The following is a 16,589-nucleotide window of genomic DNA, read 5'->3' as shown; positions in this document are numbered from 1 at the left end:
AGGGAAACGTTTATTGGTTGTACTCTGTTTACTGTTTACTAAGTAATGAAGTTATATGTCATATGTTATTGTTCAACTCAGGTTTTATTAACCAAATTTTAAGATTTTGCAAGGTCAGATGATTTTTATATTTTTTATATTTTTAATATGTGTACAGTATGTGTCATGATATGGAAAACTAATCACGAATATACACTTTCATGTACACATTACTGCAGTAGATCAGCTTAAATTAGATATTGTCATCATCTTTTTTTCAGTATTTTAAGCCAAACACCTAGACTCAGTATTTGTTTATCACTATGGCTGTCTTTATTTTGACAAAAATGAAATCCAGATTTTTCGTCACAATGTCACATGCTTCGACAGGATACTCTAGGAGAGGTTGTGCTCACATTCTGCCATAACAGCTATATATTTCCTTACACTTAACCAGCCCCGACAATCTGAACACATAATTGGAAATTTCTCAATGTTACATCATAATATTGAGTATCAAAATTAGGATCAGAATGGAAATAACAATAATAATAATTTGAATTAACCCATTATATTTGTATTTTTGTAATATTAATGCAAATAAAAGTTAATATAGATGAAAGCATGACATGAAAATATGTATAGTTCATATGTCCATGTGTCCACTAGGTATTCTGTACATACAATGCAGAATTAGACAAAAAAGGGTTGAATAAACATTTATTACTGAAGTCAAAGCTGAGGTTTTTAATATATAGTAAAAAACTAAAAAACATTTAGAAGAACAGAAAGCCTAAGGGATCATGTATGTTTTAAGTCTCATCTCATTCAATTCTATGTTCTTTGCAGATGACAGATTCCAGGGTGGAAAGTCTCAATAAAGCAGCACATTTCCTTTTTTAATCCTCACACATTAAGCCATACCTCCCAAAACTTATCCTCTACTTTTAAATCATAGAAAAATGAGTTTATCCAGCAAACTAATGGGGATTTTTAATAATCAAAAAGCTGTTTGTGCTTTCTTGAAATACAAATGATGACTTGGGAGTTTGTTCAAGTGAAGAAATGATTAGTTATACAGTATGGTGTTTGTTTGAGGAATGCAAGGCGAAAAAAGTCTGCTGATTTTCAGTTTCAACTCCTTGGATTAGCTTGTTGCCAGCAGTTGAGGAAAACTCCTGACCAATTCTAAGCATCAGACTTGAATATTGAAGTTTTACTTTTAAGGCATTTTTAAACAGGCTTAGCAATGTAGGTATAGGATAGTGGTTGGAAATTGTTCAAAAGTTATATTAATACTAATTACATCACCAAGTCTAACGTTTGCTAATGTGATCAGAGAGAGACATGAAAGAAATGGACACGTAGTGCAATTTTTGCAGTGCATACTGAACGCGGTTCAAAAAAGTGACTCTTCAGCTTGGAAAGGAAGAGTGTGTAGACAGACTCAGACAAACTTGGCAGGAAGACTGAGCTCACACAAGAGTGTAGAGGTTTGTTCCAAAATCAATGCAGCCTACAAATATTTGATTTTCCAAAAAATGAGGCTTCCATTGACAGACACAATACACACACTCACACACGCTCTCGTTCCCTTTCTCTCACTCCCGCATACACAATGTGAACGACATTAGCAGTCTTTCACATTGCTGTGAAGGCACTAAGGTCCCCTCTTCTTCACAATGTTGCTTCATTTTGTTGAATTTTGCAGGCATCTGTTTATGCACAGCTCTCATGGCATTTCAGTCAGGTTCGTTAGTGGACGTAGTTGTGGAATTGCTGATGTGCTCGACATCATTTTCCTGTTGCACAGCCTTGTTTCTGCCCAGCTTTAGCTATTTGACAGATGGGATCAGATTTAAATCTAGATTACTTCAGTCTACAAAGCAGTTCATGATCGACTCAATGACTTTTATCATTTAAGAACTCAATTCAGTCAAAGACTCAATTTAAGATTCAATCCTGTGTGTCAGTGGTAGCCACTCTTTTTCACTGCTGCAGCCGACCCAGAATGCTTGGGCTATATACGAGCGTGTTCCCCTTTGCATATCTTTAATGACTATCTGTGTGTTTTAGAATTGATTTCAAGATTTATTGATCCCTTATTAAGCACTTAATGAGCTAGAGGTTTTGTATCCTGCCAATGCCTTACAACCATAATTACCTTCCAGAACAGTAAGATTTGCTGACTCGTTCTTTTTGACACATTGCAGGTCAAAGGTGGTGCTTCAAAGAGAACAGGCCTTTACATTTGTAGTACTGAAATGATGGAACCAGCTTCCTCTGCATGTAATTCAGGTTCCATGAATATTTTTTTTTTCTTTTGTTTAAACATTTTAAAATTCCTTAGCCTTAAGTCTGCATGACAGTTCTTTTTTTTTGTCTTCATCATTTTAATTGCTTTAATTTAGTTTTTGTTCTAAAGATTTTGTGTTTTATTGATAATTGTGTGCTCTTAATTTTCATATTTTTAATGCAGCACTTTAGCCACTGGCAGTTGTTTTAAATTCTCTATCTGAATTAACTTGACTTGACTTGATTTTGCAAATCTTAGCTATGCTGCCATGTTCTCTTTACAGAGAATGGGCTTTCTCACTGGCAACCCTTCCAAACAGGCAGTCTTTCTGGGCAGGCTTTTTTTTGTAATTGTACTGACATGAACTTTAACATTTAACATGCCAGCTGAGGCCTGTAGAGTCTGAGATGTAGCTCTGGGGTTTTTTGCAGTTTTTCTGAGAATTGCACGGTTTTACTTTGTAGGGACTTGGCTGGGATACCCGCTCCTTTGACAAACTGTTTCAAATGTTTTAAACTGGTATAAAGTTTGTGAATAATTTTGAACACATATGAATGATGGCGTCTTTTCAGAGTGCCGTCATAACAACCTCGCATTCGAAAAAAAACGTCATGAAAATTGAGCATATTATAAAAGACAGAAATGCCAAGGGCACATAAATGTTCCCTCTCTTACTGCTTTAAATACTCACTGATGCTATAAACTTTAAAAACGTTCAGCAAGTCTATTTCTAAGATACATTATTTAGGTAAACATGAAATATAAAAGAAGATAAATAAGCTAATATTAAATTGAATATGTTTCCTATAAGAGGCAACACAAAGAGACAACAGCTGGAGGCTAATTGATTTGAAAGCAGGATGCAATTTTCAGCTACGATGGGATTTTTTCAAATATTATACCAAACATCACGTCTGTCATTACAGTGCTAAGAGATTCAAAGCTAATTTTCTTTACAGTTTATTTTGAGCTTAAGCTTAACAGTTAGATTTATTTAGAAGTTAATGGATATATCTTCCTTCAAATCTTGCATTTAAGATACAATATATTATTTTCAGCTCTAAACATTGTTCAAGACCAATATTATAAACTTGTATTCTTTTCTGACACAACCTTTCCCACTATTCCTTCATCAAACTGGCACTCAGCTGTCTGTCTGTGTCTCATGTCTCAATATTTAGCAACTGAGTTTGCAGATCTGCGCAATAATTAACAGAGAAAACAGATTGTGTAGAGGTTTGCAGAGGTGTTGAAGTGTTTTTATGTGCTTCAAAATGTCACTGCTGTAAATCAATCAGAATATAAGGTTGGCTTCTGGGCTGGTGCCGAGGCCTGCAAGTGCAGTGTTTGGAAAGAGCTGAAATGAGCCAATGGCAAAAAGGATTGGCCAAGTTTTAATTTTCTGATTTCAACCGACCACTGAACATTGGATTTGCATGCCTTTAAGCTTTAAGTGTTAAAATATAGTAATCCAAAAGTACCCACCCCTTCTTTTAATCGAATCATTTTTTTGTAGGATTATTAAAAGTTGTTAGGTTATTTGAAAAAAATCGTTGTTGTTGTTCCGTGGTGCTGCTAATCATCTATCCTTGATGACCTGATTACCAGCCGATATCCAGACCTCTTGAAAAGCAGACATTTTGGCATAAAACAACTTCGATATTGAATTTCTACACTGAGAAAGGCCATTCATAAGTGGAAAGCATTAAAGCCTGAGCTTGAGGAAGCATGAGTGGACACCCAAGCAAATTTACTCCAAGGTCAGAATGTGCAATGCTCAGAGAAATACTCCAAGCGCTAACTTCAATACAACTTCAATGTTAAAGTCCAGGAAACCCTAATTAGAAAATGACTGAACAAGTATGGTTTGATTGGAAGGGTTGCCAAGATGCACAGATTTTCAAAACTACATCAATAGAGATCACTATACTTATTTAACTTATGTTGTTTTTGTTTTTTTTGCCTTATTGTCTAGTCCTCTGTTAAGTGTAAACTAAACACAGCATTTCAGCAGAAACACTTCATGCCCATTGTCAAGCATGGCGGTAGAGGGGTGATAATTTGGAGTCATTTTGCAGCCGCAGGACCTGGGCACCATGCAGTAGTGGAGAAGTAACTCCTCTGAACGCTAGTGTGTTGGGAGAAAATGTGAGGCCTATTCCCTTAAAGCTAAAGCTTGGCTGACATTGGGTCACACAACAAGATGAAGATTTGAAGAACACCATAAGAGAGACTGAAAAATAAAAACAATCCAAGTCTTAGAATGGCCTAGTCAAAGTCCAGAGCTCAGAGCTTATCACTAATATTACAGAATTATATTTTTATGCTTTAGATTCTGAAGAAAAGTAAAAGATTCAGAGGGTTTCAGGTATTTCAATAACTTTTTTCTAAGGATGAAAGCTGAAAGGACAAGACATGGCAAGAAATAGGCCTTTAAATAAGTAGATTAAAGCATGATCCTCATGGGATGCCAAAACTTTCGGGTAAACTTGTAATCTCGTGAATCCAGCCAAACAGGCAGCACTTATGAAATGCTTCCAGTGGGACCTGAGGTTGCGCTGAGGATGGAGCAAAACTGTGGTGCAGCCTGACCGCAGGGTGTCCGCTCCCAGTGCGACCCAGCGGTAAAGCAGGTTTTTTTCATCTAGCGCTTGACATTTTTTTGAACATTAAAGATGGGGTTAAGTGCTCCTTGCACCAATTGCTGATAGTCATGAATTGCATATCTCCACTCTTTACTACATTATTGTTGAAAAAAAACATTGTGTCTATGGTTACTTTAAGTCCTTATAACATAGTTACCTACTGAACAGTGAAATGTCATTGGATAAGCTCGTGCCTGAAATAAATCACCCCCACCACCTCAGCACCTTGCTCTTTTTCAATGCAGTGTTGCCAACATTGTGACTTTCTCATGCTGCTTTCACTGTGTGAGAAGATATTCACATGCTAGGAGATTACTGAATAAACAGAAAGAAAAATATCTACATGGTGGTAGAATATTTTCATCTTGCTGGGATGTATTAGTCAGTAAGCCACAGAAAATGATTAGATATTATTGCTTTTTAGATTCCTTGAGGCCGCCTTCATTATGTCTAATTGGATTGAATGGTGCCCACTCATTGGCCCACATTTCTACATTTACATCGTATTTAAGGCGCTTAATCTGAGTGGCACTGATATCATAAAACTGACATTTAAGCTCTTAAATCCGTAGGACGGTATAAGGGCTTTAGAGAGAGGGGAAAAAAAGAATGAGAGGGAAGGGGGGGGTAAAGCCAAAGAGGTTGATGATGGAGAAGAAATAAACCAGTGAGAGGGTCTCAGTGACTGCATGCTCAGAGAGACAGTAAAGCAGGATGACAGCGCAGGGCTTTTGTTCGAAAGACTGCCAGGATGTCAATTCCGATGTAACATTTTTATCGACACCCTCCTCACTGCAGCCTGACAGGCGGGTAGAACTTCAGCTTTTATTTTCCACACCAGGAGCTCGGGGTTAGTGGAAAAAGCCTGCTTAGGAAAACTTTGGAGTTTGTCTCTCCCAGTAACATTTATTCACTTGACTTAGAAAACACTCTTAGTGTAACTATGTACAAGTTCTAAAAACAGAAATAACTTCAAAAAAAGTTATTTCCTTTAGCTAATCCATCAGCCAAACTGCACTTAATAAATTCAATCTCACCTAAGTCAGCAGTAAATAAATGTCTTAAAATGTGAAAATTTGATGCTTTTTATTTGTATGTTTCAGTGTACATTGTAAATTGAATATTGTCTCGGACAACTTGGCAAACTTGAAGGTTGATAACGGCAGAAAAATGTTAAGAGAAAAGCTGTTGTATATACTGTATGGTGGGCAAATAATGGTGCCCTAAAAGTTTGTTAAAGTCCTCGTGCCATCTTTGAGTGATAGCTTCCCTTTAAATTAATATTATTATTTAATTATGCGTATTGTTTGTAGGAGGGGCTACGGTGGCGCAGCTGGTAGTGCAGTCGTCTCACAGCTAAAAGGTCCTGGGCTACACATGCCCCCTCTGGCCAGCCAGGGCATCAGATGGGGTGGGGAGGATCTGGCCGGAATAACGTGATCCTTCCACGCGCTACGTCCGGCCAGAGAAGCCCCACCCTGTCTGGGGGGAAAAAGCGGCCTGCTCACTCCTCAGGTTAAGGAGGAGACTTGAGCTCAGTGCAGGGCCCAGGTCCCAGGGTTGGCAGAGGGAGAGCAATGCCCAGGACTGACTTACAGTAGGTAGGAGCACTCTTTGATAAAATGGGAAAAAATCAGGGATAAAAATATAAATAAAATAAATAATGCATATTGTTCAGACCATGACATCATTCTTTAATATACATGGACAAGAAACCAAAACTCTGCTGTTAAATGCATGAACAGTAAAGCTTGAATTTTAAAGAGAAAATTGTCAACCAAAATATGATATTTGACTCCAAACCTAAGCAACTAGTTTCACGCCTTTGCAGACAAGTAAAAACTTCAAACAAAAGTATGATGAAATGAAAAATCTGCCAATAAATAGTCCATATTCTAATTAGATGGAGACTAAACCTAACCAAGCAGACTGCTTATTTTGCCTAAATCAAGCCAAATCTGAAACCATGTTTAAAATGGAAGTAAATATATACATATAACAATCCTAAATCAGACCTAGTTCTCTGTCTCAGCAAAGTTTGCATCTTTTCAGGGTCCAAACCAATGATGTTTTACCTTGTTGAGGAGCATCAGGATGTGAGTTAGTCCTTCCAGATGTCAGCCAGTGACTGCTTTTAGACGACGAGCTGGAATTGCGCACGATCCCATCTTCGGTTGGGGTCAACTTTTGTGTGCACTTTGAATTTTACAGTGTTCCAGGGAAGAATTAGCCAGATGTGGCTCATTTAATTAGTAATGCTTTTAGAATCACAGTAAAGCACTTCAGGAACACCACAGATGACTTGGCTCACATCATCTGCCTTCATCCAGCCGTAAAAGGAGCTGAAAAGGTTTTTTTTCTCAGATAGCACGGCTGGGAATATTAGACCTATATTTAAGTAGTTTATTCAAAAGAATCATCAACTCTCACCTCCACTTTGGTTGAAGTTTATTACTATTTCACAGGATTAATGTGAAGTAGAATGAATGCACGATTTAAATACTCCGTCATCCAAATTCTACAACAAATAATGGGAAACTCATATTAATCACTATCACACTGCTGTGAAGTCTGAACTCAGAAGATTGGTCCAGGTAGAGCAGGTAGAGCAAAGTTCATGAACACTCAGGACCACGTGCACCAAATATCACGACATATTTTATTTTGTAAATCTTAGGCAACTTGAGGATGCTTAAAAAATTATCCAAAGAGAACAGCTACTGCAAGAAATGCTTTTTAAAATGTATGTATTTTATTTAAAAGACCTGATGGGATTTGCATCTTAGTGTCACAAATAGACTAAGATCACCCTTTTACCAGTTAAAAGGAAAGTTGCATTCAAGCTGAATGACAGGGTGTTTTTTATCGCAGATTTTCTTGCTTCCAAAAAGCTACATGAAGACTTCAACTCGCCGTATTATGAGTCAGACTGGTATGTCTCTTTTGTTTGAGGTCCATCCTGTCCAAGAACAATAACCTCAATAATAACAGTGACAATAACAATATGAGCATCCACTCTCCTCGGTGATAACGTTCAGTAGACTGTGACACCAACCCTGAAACAGGCTGCCAGTTGTACAGCTGTCAGTTGTTGTCGCTTCATAGATAACTGGAAGAAATGTGTAGCGGCCGGTTTAAAACATGATCTGGGCCCTACACCTAAGATACAAATACAACAGGCTGTTGTAGAACTTCATACGTTTGTCTGATAATGGATGTCGTATCTCATGTTTGCAGAGGACCACACAGTCCCCTTACAACAGGCAGCTTTTGATAGATTTTTATTTAATTATTTTTTCTGTTATACACACTCAGTTTATTCTGCCTTACAGCGAAACTGCTGCTGTATTAAGCCACTTTATAACACCACCTGGGTGTAAGCAGAAGTGCCACAGATTACTACACAAATGTCCATCTGGACATTAATATGCAGTATAAATCCAAAACTATTTCATAGACTAGAGACAGACTGTGTTGTTCACTACACACCGCTTTCTAAGCCTTGCAACACTCATCCATCCCGATCCATCAGGCTGGTCTGGACAGGGAGTGGGTTGCCACAGGAAGATTTCTTTGATGTCTTATAAGTAATTATTGACACATCACCAGATTTTTTACCCCTTTTTTGTTCAGCTCACTTTCCCAGAAAAGCAAGTTGTTTGACAGCTTTTTAAACAGCAAGCGCTTTGATTGCTTTTGATCATCTCCAATGATCCAAGCCTTCCACATTGATCCGGCATCTTGTGTCTTAGGTTTGTTTGCAAAATTCTCAATAATCCAATTATTGCAGCACAGATTTCTCTGAGCCCTTCTGAGAGACACCTCCTCAGCATGCAGATAGAGAGGAGGACGAGGGGAAGGAGTTGTGGCAGAGGAGGGGGTGAAGGAAAGCCAGACAAGCAACTGATGTGGGAAAAAGAAAAAGGACAGAATAGAAAGGGAGGGTGAGCGAGTGAATGAGAAACAAGCCACTATGGGACTCTGCGGCTGTGTGTGTGTTCATGTGTGATAAAGAAAAAGACAGAGAAAAAAAAGCAGAAGGGAAAGTCGCAACTAAAGCCAAAGTTACCTTTAGAAATGCATTGACCTTGTGCTTCACATTAACCCTCCTCTCTGAGAGAATTAGTCCGAATCACTCATAATCTGCTGTTTTTAACTGTGTCAGTTGATTTCAGTGGACTAGAACCAGGGAAATTGAATGTCTTGTTAGCCAAAGACAGTACATCTATACAGTACATCTATACAGTATATATATATATATATATATATATATATATATATATATATATATATATATATATATATATATATATATATATATATATATATATATATATATATATATATATATATTAGGAATGGGCGATATTTTACCGTTCACGATATACCGTCCAAAAAATTCCTCACGATAAGAATTTGTCATCTCGCGGTAAAAACGATAAATTCCTTTGATAAAGTTTTTGTGTAAAAATGATTTATGGTTCTGCGTTAAATCCACAACGTACGGGAAGGAAGGAAAGAATGAAGGAAGGAAGGAAGGAAGGAAGGAAGGAAGGAAGGAAGGAAGGAAGGAAGGAAGGAAGGAAGGAAGGAAGGAAGGAAGGAAGGAAGGAAGGAAGGAAGGAAGGAAGGAAGGAAGGGAGAAAAGAGGAAGAAAAGAAGGAAGGAGAGAGCAGGAGGAAGGAAGGAAGGAAGGAAGGAAGGAAGGAAGGAAGGAAGGAAGGAAGGAAGGAAGGAAGGAAGGAAGGAAGGAAGGAAGGAAGGAAGGGAGAAAAGAGGAAGAAAAGAAGGAAGGAGAGAGCAGGAGGAAGGAAGGAAGGAAGGAAGGAAGGAAGGAAGGAAGGAAGGAAGGAAGGAAGGAAGGAAGGAAGGAAGGAAGGAAGGAAGGAAGGAAGGAAGGAAGGAAGGAAGGAAGGAAGGAAGGGAGAAAAGAAGGAAGGAAGGAAGGAAGGAAGGAAGGAAGGAAGGAAGGAAGGAAGGAAGGAAGGAAGGAAGGAAGGAAGGAAGGAAGGAAGGAAGGAAGGAAGGAAGGAAGGAAGGAAGGAAGAAAACGGGAGAAGGGAGAAAACAAGGCAAGGAGGAAGGAAGGGAGAAAAGAGGAAGGGAAGAGGGAAGGAGAGAGCAGGAGGAAAGAAGGTAGGAAGGAAGGAAAGAAATGAGCCTGAAAGAAAGAAAGAAAGAAAGAAAGAAAGAAAGAAAGAAAGAAAGAAAGAAAGAAAGAAAGAAAGAAAGAAAGAAAGAAAGAAAGAAAGAAAGGATAAATTCCTGTTGATGACGATTTGTGTAACAAACATGGCGGATCTGAGAGCGAGATAGATTTATAGTTGAAAAGGTGGAGTTGAATTGGTATTTTTTAATCGTTATCGGGATAAATGCCGGAAATTATCGTGATACATTTTTTAGTCCATACCGCCCATCCCTAATATATATATATATATATATATATATATATATATATATATATATATATATATATATATATATATATATATGTGTGTGTGTGTGTGTGTGAAATATATTATTTTTGCTGTTAAACTACTGTTGTCTCTCTTGATATATTTGCTCGGGCGAGAGGAAGAGCTTCATAAGCTGTGGGATGGCTAAACTCATCCACCGTCCTCTCAGCCCTCTTCATTGCGGGTCAGGCTTCAAATGCAGATAAGAAAAGAGGACTAAACAGTCTTCAGTGGTATCTGGGAACAAATAGTTTCAGTGAATGAGACATAGAATCAGCGTTGTACTTCGCGGCAGCCACTCTGAACGGTTTAAATAAGCAGTGAGAGTATTACTTGTGATTGATGGCCGAGGGCGAGAAGCTCAGACAGACTCATTTACACGGCATTTGCTCCTTGTTAATAACGTGATTCCATCACAACAAAAACAAGCTCAAATAGTCCTTTGTGCTTTCAGACTAGACTTAAAATGGCTTGGGGTGTGGTGATTAAAAAAAGAAAGAAGAAAATAATTAATGAATAAAAGCTTGATGATTTTTTTAAATAGTCTTATACAGTAGAAGATAAGAGTCTTCAGCATGAGGCTAATAATGATTTAGGCTCCACTATGACGAAGATGTCCCTTTGCAACAAATGGCATTAATCCACTTAAATTGGTGGAAGTTGCTCAGCAGGAGGCAAAGATTACAAGGATAATTCACACAATTTATTTTTTTGGAAGAGAGGGGCGATGTGAAGGAGAAAAGGGGCTCAGACAAAACAGCTGAGGAGGCAGGACTGTTTATGGAGGCCCTGTGAAATCAGCAGCTGTGGTAAAAAAAAAAGGAAAAAAAAAAAATTCAGAAGGAAGCCAGTGTTAGCCTTCAACAAAAAAAAGACGAATGAAAGTTGGAAGACTTGAATCAGTGGAGAGATTTGTAAAAAGAGTTTAAAACTGTTTGCTGTATAATTTTCTAAACAAGAAATATTTTTACTCTTTCTGGGAAAAAAAATAAAAAAGTTTAGGACTGTGGCACCATCCAACAGCCAAACAGCAGCACCTTCTTTTCATTGGGGTTTTTTTTTTTCTGCAACAGGTATAAAAAAACAAAACAAATACTTAGTCTAGATTGGAAACATTTTAAGTGGGATTGAGAACTAAACCTGGACATCATCAGCAAGACATTGCAAAGCATACCAATGAAAAAAAATGGTGTAGTCACGTCAGGAAAACATGGGGATAGTCCCACCCGAATAACGAAACTGAAACCTGTAGAAGATTCTTCTGCTTCTGGAAGAGCAAACTAAACTTTATTGTCTCTTTATGTCAATTGGGCTTATTAATTGATAAGAACATTTTTTAATTTAATACCTTATAAAGACTGCAAGCTTTCTTTTGGTAATGTAAAACTAATTATTTTAGTGGATAGCAAATAACCTTTAAGCATGGAGGCAGTAGGTGTTTAATGGGAAATCTTGACCACTTTTTCTCAGTGGTATTTGGTGGTGACAGATCTGTTCACTGTAACGCTGAACCGCCTCTAAATTTGCAGTAACCAGAATGTGTATGTTTTGGCCAGGGGTCCCATTGAACTACGCCTGCCTCACCCTTAAATATGTCTGCGGTGACAGGTATTCAAATATGAAGCTTCTGTAGATGGAGAGATCTTGGTAGCAAATGTTTCACAATGCACGGTGTCAAAAACCTGGCCCAGCTTTGCCAGTCAGATACATGAGGTGCATGCTTGAAGTGAGATCGAGAGACATCTTTCCTAGTTCCGCCCAAGTCTTTGCATCTCTCAGAAAAAGCAAGTACGCTCTATTTCCCCTCGCAAAGCCACTCATTAGCACTGACGGGTTTCGCCACGTGAAGCAGAACAGTGAATAGATAGAAAATGTAGAGCTACTAGGTTCTTTTTCCGCTGCACAAAGCAGTGTTTCAATAGGGAATCCTTTGTTCACTGTGTAAATCCCCACGGGCTTCTTTCAAGAGCTCACTATGTCACTTGAGACTAAACTGCTGCTCACAAAAAGCAATTCATATATTTTTAAATATCAACTCCACGTGATTAGATCACGAGAAGTATCCTTTGAAAAACGATATTGCATCTCTAGGACAGCTATACTCTGATTCTATTTATTTGTCATCTTCAATGACAACAGGGGAAACTCACATCTTTTTAATACATGCTGTTCTTCCCTCTCTTTCTTCACCTGAGACTTCCCTCCTGTTCTTAAATATTTATAAAACAAGGCCAGCATGTCATATATCAGCCCAAATCTTTAGCGTCATTCACGGCAAATGACATTTTGTGTGCACACACTCACTCTTACAGCGAGGGAAAAGGGCAGCAGGCGAAGCAGGAAGTAGAGAATCATCTGAATCAACAGTATTTTTCACAAATGGAAAACATGAGAGATATTTTGAGCCCTAAGAGTATTTGTTTGGGCCAATGTTTTATTTGAACAGGGCATCCTAGTGGCAAAGTCTGATGTTATGATGTATGAAAACTGCATCTCGAAGAGATTTACAGCATAGTGGGACGCAGTATAGAAGTGTGTTCATGTGCCAAAATCGTGAGTTATGTACATATGACTGGTAGCCTGAAGAAAATAAAAAAAATGACAGTTTAGTAAGAAGATTTCCATTGCATTTCATATATTTACTGTAAAGAATATATTGATGCCGTGTTTATGAGGACACCTAATATAGGACTTAGTTCTTCATGCTGTAACTCAAAGTTTTTTAGTAATTGCTATATAATAATCAATTCAATTTTATTTATATAGCGTCTATTACAACAGAAGTTAACCATAGACTATTTCAAAGGAACTGGATAAATCCCATGGGATGTCACTCAAAGATTTTTTTCCTGACAAGTCAGCTCGAACCCCAATTTTCAGGACTCTGGACAGTGCCATATTGGCAGGAGCTGACTCTGCCCAACCGTGGGCTATTTAAAAATTTACGAATTGGTTGATGGACCAAGTCTGACAGCTGGTTCCAACATGCCCACCTCACCTCAGTTTTCACAATTTAGCTAGTTTAGATTGTCCATTTGTCAGGATGCGGTGTGGTTAGTCAGCCTGGAAGGGTCCTGAATGGTCTGGGCTTGACCGGAGGGCCGGGCTGCTCCAGCTGCCCCAACAGGTGGACACTGATAAGCTGTAGGCCAGTCCCCGGTTAGCCGGGGCTGTCAGGCTTCGATTAGAGGCAAAAGGTAGCTGATTCTCGGTGCTTGGCTAAGCCTCGCCCCAGGACCCTTCCAGGCCAACCCAGAGGCAGTTTCAGTCATCTGTTAGTCTAATTACCAGCCCATCAAGTCATATTATCTATAAAATTCACAGTTCAGAAGTCAAATTCACTGACAGTTGGAAGTAGTTAAAGTGGTATTTGACGCTGTAGACTGCAACGTAGCCGTCACTGAAAAAGCCAGTATAATTTGAACTGATGAGGTGCATAAGAATTCATTCCCACATACAGTTGTCATGGATACGATATTATTATTTGTACCAGGCTGTAAATATGTTTATTTCTGCTGTAAAGTTGTCATTTTTATTGTGGGGGTCAATGAAGATTGACTGACTTTTGGACTCGGCTCCCAGCAGTTGTTTGAGGAGCTGCAAGCTTTTTAACTTTCATTTTGATGACAGATTAGCAAGCCAACATTAATTTAAACCACATGGCCTTCACGGGAAAACTAAGCCTTCATGAGGAAAATCTCCAAACATCATAAGTCCTCAGAAGACCTCATCAATTTATTAGGTTATCAAGTCTTTCACAATTAGGAAATGTGTGTCTATTAAAAAAAGAAGAAAAAATCAGATAGGAATATTTTCTCTTTCTCCCTTTGAAGTTTCCTTCCTCATCTCTGCCACTTCATCAGCAGTGCAGAGTGAACGGCTTAAAAAGGTGAGATGGGCGCCTGCTCTGAAAGGGCAGCCACATGCACCACTGCAAATTTTTCACCTTATTAAATATCGATCAAAAGTCAGCTGCAACTGTGAGGGGACTCTCAGCTGAGCCAAGGTTATAAGGACTGATGTTATTTTTAACGCCTGGTCCTGAGGAGGAAATTGGGATACCATATACAGTGTGTTGTATAAAGCCTATGTGCAGTGATGATGAGGGTTGATAAATATAGGTTTATAAAAAAAACATCATTTATCCTCCTCATTTTTTCTGAATCACAGATTCCTTTGTGCGATAGCTAAGATAGACGTGGGAGGTTGACATGCGGGTGTCACTGAGACAAGTCATTCAAACTGTCGCACTTGTAAATGTGACATTTAGGTCTTGTCAAGAAAAACAGAATGACTAAAATCCTTCCTTGTTTGTTTCCTCCTTCTTTACACTACTCTGATCAATATAGTATATTTACAAGATTGATGGAAAAGATTTTGCAACATACAAAAAAAATGTGGGTCTTGAAAATGCTTCTCTTTACTGCCAATAAAGAATGAATACATGTTAAGTTGAAACGTGGATGTTTACATTTTTTACTGTAAGTCTTTCAAAACTCAACTTAGATCAAGTGCGACTCAAAGTGAAGTTTAAGAAATCTCAAAAAAGACACAAGTATGAAATCAAATCAAAGTATGAAAGATGTACAACACTTACATGACATAAAAGTCATGGTTTATGCTCCATGTGGACAGATTTCACCTGAAGATCAAATATTGATTGACATGCTGTCAGGCTTGTAGATCTGTGGAGTTGGAGACTAGCGAGGAGTTATATTATTCAACACCTACATGCATGGTTCCTTTTATGCTTCATTGTGTTGAATTATTTTTTTTTTTTTATTTGAATAATTTTTGTGGAGGAGCCTAATTGCGGCACATTCCATGGCAGGTGCATTGTTCACCCAGCGGCCATCTGGGCCTGTCATCCTGTTGAGATGAACACCGATATTTTTGGTGTATATATGTATAAATATATGTATGTTTTTATTCTTTTTCTCTCTTATCCTCTTTTTCATTTTGTACCAAATGTATGTAACTGTTGTACAGTATGTGACTCTACAGTTGCACCTTTTAGGAAAATTATGTTTTAAATAAGCCACCAAAAAAACATGTAGTCCTAATCCATTTGGATTGTTCGTTTTGTACTGTTTTTGTTATTGGATTTAAGCAATTATTATTTAACCAAACTTAAAAGGTGCGATGTTAAAGCAATCATATATACTCGTTTCCAGAACTAATCTCTGTTCACTTCTGCTCAGGCATTTTTTTCTTTCTCAAACTTAACCTTATTGTTGTTGCACAGCAAGTACTGATTTGGTAAAATACAGTTTTTCCATTTCATATTCACTACATGATGAGTTTATACATCCTTTTTTGGTGAAAGTGCAGACTTACAAGACTTGTGAAATGTTAGAGCCACCATAACATTTTTCATTAAGTTACATCCACTGTAAGCATTGGTAGGTCAAATTAGAAATATTAACCATTTATAATTAACCAGGTTTGTTTAAGTAATTAAATTCCTTATACTGTAGATGTTGTATACCACACAAGGATGTGAATGCATAAAAAAATAAATTGGCGCACATTTCATAGATTTTTGTCTCAAAAATTGATAGTCAAGTCACAAATAATTTTTTTCTTCAATTTTTTATGCTTGGGTTTGCAAATGAGGCTTTATCTGATAAAATACTGTATATTGGGATATGCTTGTAGGGTAGTGAATCAAATGCAAATATATTTATATCAAATCTTTTTTTCTTTCCACTTGAAAAAATATGTACACCTGCTGACCTGACCTTAGGATGTGGGACATTTTATTCCAAATTCATTGATGCAGAATACACCGAATGGCTATTATTTTTAAATATAATAACATAAACTACTTCAGGGAATCAGTGAAATCAGTAAAAAGTTTCTACCGTTTTCACCTGTAGGGTCCACTTGTGCAAAATGTTTTTCCTTGATCATTTTTTTAAAAATAGCTTCATGTTTATAAAAATGCTTTTAAACTTTTTTTAGGCATATTGTATTCTTTAAGAGAATTTGTTTATTTGTTTCTACCATGTAATTTTCAGTTTTTCTTCATATTAAAATTGTTCACAAGGTCCAGGTGCTTGCTGCAGTAGTCTGACTAAGTGGATGAGTGTGAGCAGGGCTTCAAAGTGGGCATAAGGCTGATGTTGAATCTGTCAAGTAGACGACCGTAGGAAGGATAACTGGAGAGCAGCTGGAGGAGCTGACATGCAGAATTTGTGCTGTGGTGTTAAA

At 37.8% G+C, this 16,589-nt stretch overlaps 1 protein-coding gene across 1 annotated transcript in view; it reads left to right on the top strand.

Moving 5' to 3' along the window:
- nr3c2 (nuclear receptor subfamily 3, group C, member 2) overlaps positions 1 to 16,589 on the top strand; it is a 90,020-nt gene that overhangs the window by 27,973 nt on the left and 45,458 nt on the right. The window lies entirely within an intron of this gene.

Source organism: Cololabis saira, chromosome 1 (assembly GCF_033807715.1).
Source record: "Cololabis saira isolate AMF1-May2022 chromosome 1, fColSai1.1, whole genome shotgun sequence".
Lineage (NCBI taxonomy): Eukaryota > Metazoa > Chordata > Actinopteri > Beloniformes > Belonidae > Cololabis > Cololabis saira.
This window is presented reverse-complemented; position numbering and strand designations above follow the sequence as displayed.